We start from the raw sequence: 6607 nt of genomic DNA, 5'->3' as shown, positions 1-6607 counted from the left end.
GACTATTCTTTTACCACACAAGGGTCTCCTGGTTGCTTTATGACATACCTTTAACATAGCTTAACTTTTCCCACAGATTCTACAGCTGTGCAACCTTAGAGAAAGGGCTAACACGATCCAATGGCTGGAAGTGAAAGCTAGACAAATTCAGACCATAAGTAAAGTATAACTTTTTAACCGTGAGAATAATTAACTATTGAAACAACTTACCAAGGGTAACGGTGGATTCTCTATCACTGCCAAATTTTTAAATCTAGAGTGGATGTTTTTCTGAAAGACATGCTCTAAGAATTATTTTGGGTAAATTCTATGGCTCGTATTACAGACTTGATCAGTGGTTCCCAACCTGCAGCCTGAGGGCTGCTTGCAGCCCAATCAGCGCACAGCTGTGGCCCATGTGACAACTTCCAGGCCATACAGGTAGTACAGACGCTCTCCGACTTACACAATCGTTCCCTTCCGGAAAGCCTTGCGTAACTCAAATTTTGCACAAGTCAGAAATGTATACCCAAACATTGCACAAAAAAACCCCACCTATTTCTAGCTTACGGGAACTTTTTCCGTAAGTGCGAATTTGCGTAAGTCGGGTCTTGCATAACCCGGGGAGCGTCTGTATATACATTATGTGGATGCGGCCCAGACAACACAGAGAGCTGCATTTGCAGCCCACAATGGTAAATAGGTTGAGAACCACTGGACTAGATGATCACAATGGGTGCTTCTGGCCTTAGAACCTCTGGATCTATGAAAGTATTGCCTTCATGAGGATTTTTTCACATTTAAAGTTTTTAATTGACCCATTCATTTTGTAAAACTTTTATATTATGCAGAGTCCCAGTCAGGTCAAAGCCCTATTGTGCTACACACTGTAGAGACGTAAGAAAAGACAAAGAACCTACTCCAAAGAACCTACAGTCTTGTAAATTCATTCATTTAGCAAGGTGAGTAGAAAGCACATGTGTAATCACAGATTAATTATCTTGTTGCTGGAACCTTAACTTTTGCATTTCCTGATTGTGATTTTAACTGTGCTACCTTACCATTACAGTAATGCAGCCTTTGAAGTGTAATGTTAATGACTGGAAAAGGAAGTGTTAGTACCAACATGAAAACTGTGTTCAATATCATTGATCCTGCAAATACTTACACTCATGCTTAACTTTATGTACATGATTACTCTCACTAAAGTCACTGGGACACATCTGCATAAAGTTATGTACAGGTGTAAGTATTTGCAGGATCAGAGTCTATGACATGCAGTACAGTTGTCAATAACCCATTGCAAGAAACAGTTGTTAATAATGAGCAGAACCACAGAAATTAGAGAGAGGAAACCCCATTGAGATGGCTGTCTTTTTAACTGGATCAATTAGAAAATACATGCTCTGCGATTTAACATATTACCTCGAGATACAATATGCATCAAGCTTTCCCCCCCCTACAAAAACACTGTACAGAGTAGCAATTTGCCATGTTTCCATTACTCAACTTTAGGAGGTGGTATTGTGATTGAAAACTCTGCCAATTGAAGTGCAGTGTTTTATAGGGAGACAGGACTGTCATATCATGAGCCTAGATGAATTCAAAACCCTCTACAGGCAAGCAGAACTAGACTGTAATATAGGGACAATACTAGAGAGTTAATATACAGCATATTAATGGTAAGGGACACACATGGGAGTTTCCAGAGACCTGATTTCTAAAGAAGCAGTTCTCATCGACTTCCAAGCCACAGTACCTGTGAAGAAAAAAAATCAGTCCCCAAAAATCTTATAGCAGACAAGGGCTATTACTTATGGGGTACTTTAAGATTACTAACTCCTTCACAAAAGAATACACCATGAGTTCATACCAGCTATTGATAAACAGACTGTATATAAGAGCAGGATAGGTTTATGTACAGTTCAATCAGTTTTCCCATTGTTGAAGCCTGACTTTAGGTATGTGGCCTTCCTCTGTGTGTACTATAATACATGATTCTTGGGCACAATACACAAGCGTTTTGCATAGTGATAGATGTACTTGCACTAATAATTAGATAGATGTTCCATATGTTGGACCAAACCTGGCACACATACTATAGCACTGGCTTCAAGTTCTTGTTTTGGCCATTACTTCAGCTATTCTGTCATCTCATCCCACCCCATATCAAAACACAGAAAGACTTGTAAAGTTGGAGGTTGGCCATCTCATACACATGTTTTAAAAACCCCTATGAAATCATCCCAAATTCATTTTCATTCATTGATTCAACCATCAGAAAAAAATCTTTCAAAGTACAGTAATTGTTTCCATATTTGCTCCTTTAAGGATGCTAGACAACCACAAGCCATTAGTCTTCACCACACAGCAAAAGGCACCAACAATCCAATCATCAGCTTCATAAATTGTTAGTCTGCCACAGAATTTTAAATGCAATGCAGATTGAACAGATTGTAATCATGCTCTCTCAGATCCTGCTAAAGACAGCCTTTAAAACAGACATATGCAGGCTTTTTGTCCCACAATATTAGAAAGCTTCACATCTGCTCTGATAAAACCTGTATGGAGTGCACAAAGGAAAATGGACTTTATTCAGTACTTGACACTAACACTGCCCTGCCAGGAGTGACAGCATAGTGGAAAAACAGGATCAAAATCTGCAGCTCAAGAGAGTTACTCTAACAGGCATCTTGCAACAACAAAAATTGGTTTAATGAATATATGTTCCTCTTGATAAACTGTGAGGGTTTGAATAAAGGCAAACTTCTAAATGTAGTTGAAGAATCACTGTAGATGTTGCCAGGGAAGAGAGATATCATACTAAAATGAAACAATACTTCAAAATATTATGAATTTGAACACTGAAGGGATTCAACTAAAGGTCATCAGGCATGGGACGGAGTATCACTGGACCCTTATTCAATTCCCATTTCTTAATCTGGAGTATCCCTGATGAGACTCCAAAAATGATACAGTCAGAAGCATCAGCCACTAGTTATTTGCTTACGAAGCTTGTTCAATTGGAGTTCCCACCCAAAAAGCACAGTTGTGACTGATTATTTTGGATGCCTCAATTTTTGGTTGCCCAAATTAAAACATGAAAGAGGCCTGATTTTTCAGAAGGAGGGTGCTCGCCGCTTTCTGGAAAATCAGGCCTTTTAAAAACATATCTATTTGGGCACCCAAAAATCACTAGATACTTCTGGAAGTCTGGCCTCCATTTGCTCTGACAGAGACACCTTTCATATTACCTCCCATGGCATGCAGCTATCCTTAGATTAGAGGTGAAGGCCTTAGTAGTCTCCTGATTTCCATGAGCACAAATAGGTGGTGTAGAAATGTAGGATAGTTGTAGAACATGCAGTAGTGCAATAGCACTTTAGAAATATGACATAGGAAGAATCCATAGGTTCACCTAGTTGAATGTTCATCCCCTCAACTTGTCAGACAAGCTTACAGTTAAACCCCCATCACTTGGGATCTCAGTAGACAGGTCTAGAATTCCAATTAGAGAGGTTTAAATACAGGAACAAAGTCATTCATGGCATTTCTCCCTTTAACTTCACTTTGGCAGCTTCTCTATTAACACTGGAGCTTAGCACTTCCCAGTTTAACATTGCTTAATACAGCCAAAATACAGATCCCCATGAAGCAAATTGTTTGTCAACACTGTCCTGATAAAGCAGTAGTCATTACCATTCACTCGCATTAGAGTAAATCAATTTCCCAAGAGATGTCCCAGTTAAGCACAGAACGCTTTCCTGTATTAAATGGTCTACATGCCACATTTACTAAACACGCTCCTGTGTGTGCACACGGGATAACAAGAAGTGCAAGTGAAGCCCACACATTCGATAAACACAAACAACATCACAACACTCACTTGTTCATAACAAGGTCTGGGGGGCAGATTTTCAAAGGTATTTAGGCCTGTAAAGACGCAGATAAGCAGGATATTCAAAGGCACCGAAGTAGGGTGGGCACTGAACTCCCATTGAAATCAGGTTCCAAAACTAATTTCAGCTAACTTGGTGTAACTTGTGTGTTTAGACAAGCCCTAAGAAAAAGGCTCCATCTTCATGATAAACACTCGAGTCCCTAAAAAAAAAATAAAGAGTGTTGTACATGGATTTGGTTATTAACCTGCCCAGGTGATTTAAAATTAAACGATAACACACGCAACTTTTTTCCATGTTCATTCAATTTATTACAAAACTCCAAGGGAAGTTAGTGTCATGATATATAAAAAGTTCAGTACATGCCATCACTCAGTTGGCTGAAGGATAAAAATGCCTTTGATAGAAATTTTTGCAAGCAATATTTGAGAACTGAAGACAAGTCTTCATAGGCATCCATGAAAGATATTTGGCATGCAGGGTGAACACATGGCTTAAGGCACAATGGTTTAGGAAACTCAGCTTCTCTATCACCTCTGATGTAGCATTAGCATTTTGTACCCTTTGTTTTTCATTATGCAAATACACCAGCGATGACACTACCACAGTAAACAAAAGCACAACCTACAGAGAGTGTCTTTTTTTTTTTAATATTATATATGAGAAAAGTTATGACTAAACTAGTAACAAGTTATATAATGCTTCCACTAAGACAAAGCAAATGAAAGTCAGAATGCTGTGCAAACACACACATTTACCGTAAACGGTTCACAAGATTTTTTTTTTTTTTTTAGTATTTATCACAAAATTGTCAAGAATAACCTAGCTGAAATGTGATACATCCTGTTAAACCCACTCACAATGACTAGAACAAACAGCGTGGTGTACTAGTTTTTGTATAAAAAGATATAGAAAGGATAATAAACCTACATTATAAGCATGAAGACATAATTACCAAGAGGATCAAAAAAAGATACATATAACATGATTAAGGTTGGATATATAAAAAAAAAAATATGGTTTCACAACACGATCTTCAAGACTTTTCCCCCCCCAAGGTCTTGCTTTTTTCCCCAAGGTCTTGCTGCATCCAGCGTCGTATCTGAGTGTTGTTACTGGTGTTCAGGAGCATCATCAAACAGAATAAAGCACTGATCCATTTTTAAGAGAACCGTGTATCACTATGAATGAAAAAGAAAACAGTTTATTATGGAAAACAACAACAGAATAACTCCTAAATGACAAAGCTGTTTTACTCTTGAATCACTCATCACAGCAAAGAGTATAACATAAAATCACAGAATCATAGAACTGGAAGGGACCTTGAGCGGTCATCTAGTCCAGTCCCCTGCACTCATGGCAGGACTAAGTATTATCTAGACCATTCCTGACAGGTGTTTCTTACCTGCTCTTAAAAATCTCCAGTGATCGAGATTCCAAAATCTCCCTAGGCAATTTATTCCAGTGCTTAACCACCCTGACAGTTAGGAAGTTTTTGCTAATGTCCAACCTAAACCTCCCTTGCTGCAATTTAAGCCCGTTGCTTCTCGTCCGATCCTCAGAGGTTAAGAAAACAATTTTCTCCCTCCTGCTTGTAACAAACCTTTTACGTCCTTGAAAACTTATCATGTCCCCCTCAGTCTTTTCTTTTCCAGACTAAATAAATCCAATGTTTTCAATCTTCCCTCATAGGTCATGTTTTCTAGACCTCTGATCATTTTTGTTGCTCTTCTCTGGACTCTCGCCAATTTGTCCACATCCTTCCTGAAATTTGGCACCCAGAACTTGGACACAATACTCCAGTTGAGGCCTAATCAGCACAGAGTAGAGCAGAAGAATTACTTCTTGTGATTTGCTTACAACACTCCTGCTAACACATCCCAGAATGATGTTTGCTTTTTTTGCAACAGCGTTACACTGTTGACCCATATTTAGCTTGTGATCCATTATGACCCCCCAGATCCCTTTCCACAATACTCCTTCCTAGGCAGTCATTTCCCGTTTTGTATGCATGCAACTGATTGCTCCTTCCTAAATGGAGTATTTCACATTTGTCCTTATTGAATTTCATTCTGTTTACTTCAGAGTATTTCTCCAGTTTGTCCCGATCATTTTGAATTTTAATCCTATCCTCCAAAGCACTTGCAACCCCTCCCAGCTTGGTATCGTCCACAAACTTTATAAGTGTACTCTCTATGCCATTATCCAAATAATTGATAAACATAGTCCCTGGGACCAAAACCCTTATGTTTCCACGCAACATGGACCTAAGTCAGCACTGGAGTGAACAAGAGTAACTCACTGAAGTCAGTGGGTATCATGTCCACTTACTCCTGGGGTGAGTTTGGCCCCAAATGTTTAATGGATTCAAATCTCTAATTAGAGCAGAAGAAGGAGACTATTTTTAGTTGTTACATATATTTTCTCACATGCCCATATTCTCTTCAGTCTGAGAGAAGGCAAAGGCCATGGTGTGGCTCAGCTGATTAGCGCTGAATGTAAGAAGCTTGTCTCATCCTGAAGGCCAATCAGTCTGTTAAGCAGAAATGTACAATTTTATTTCTATCAAGGAAAATAAATGCAATGATTCCATCTAATTAAGGCTAAACAGAAATGAGCTTTGTGTTATCAAAGCTGTCTCTTACAATACTGCCTAAGCTTAGCAAGAAAATGGCTAGATTGTTCTGAGAATTCATCCAGAGGCACTCACAGTTAAATCAAGAGATACT

General features: G+C 38.9%; 1 protein-coding gene across 6 annotated transcripts in view; it reads right to left on the bottom strand.

Moving 5' to 3' along the window:
• Positions 1-4165: 4165 nt before the first annotated feature.
• Positions 4166-6607, bottom strand: part of LOC102943831 (septin-2) — a 92690-nt gene continuing 90248 nt past the window's right edge. For all 6 annotated transcript variants that reach the window (XM_043529828.1, XM_043529825.1, XM_007054938.4 and 3 more), the window contains exon 13: positions 4166-5059. The gene's annotated coding sequence lies outside the window, so the exon portion shown is untranslated. The remainder of the gene's footprint in view (positions 5060-6607) is intronic.

This window comes from Chelonia mydas, chromosome 15 (assembly GCF_015237465.2).
Source record: "Chelonia mydas isolate rCheMyd1 chromosome 15, rCheMyd1.pri.v2, whole genome shotgun sequence".
NCBI classification, from domain to species: Eukaryota; Metazoa; Chordata; order Testudines; family Cheloniidae; genus Chelonia; species Chelonia mydas.
The sequence above is the reverse complement of the archived record's forward strand: the minus strand, read 5'-3'. Positions and strand labels throughout refer to the sequence as shown.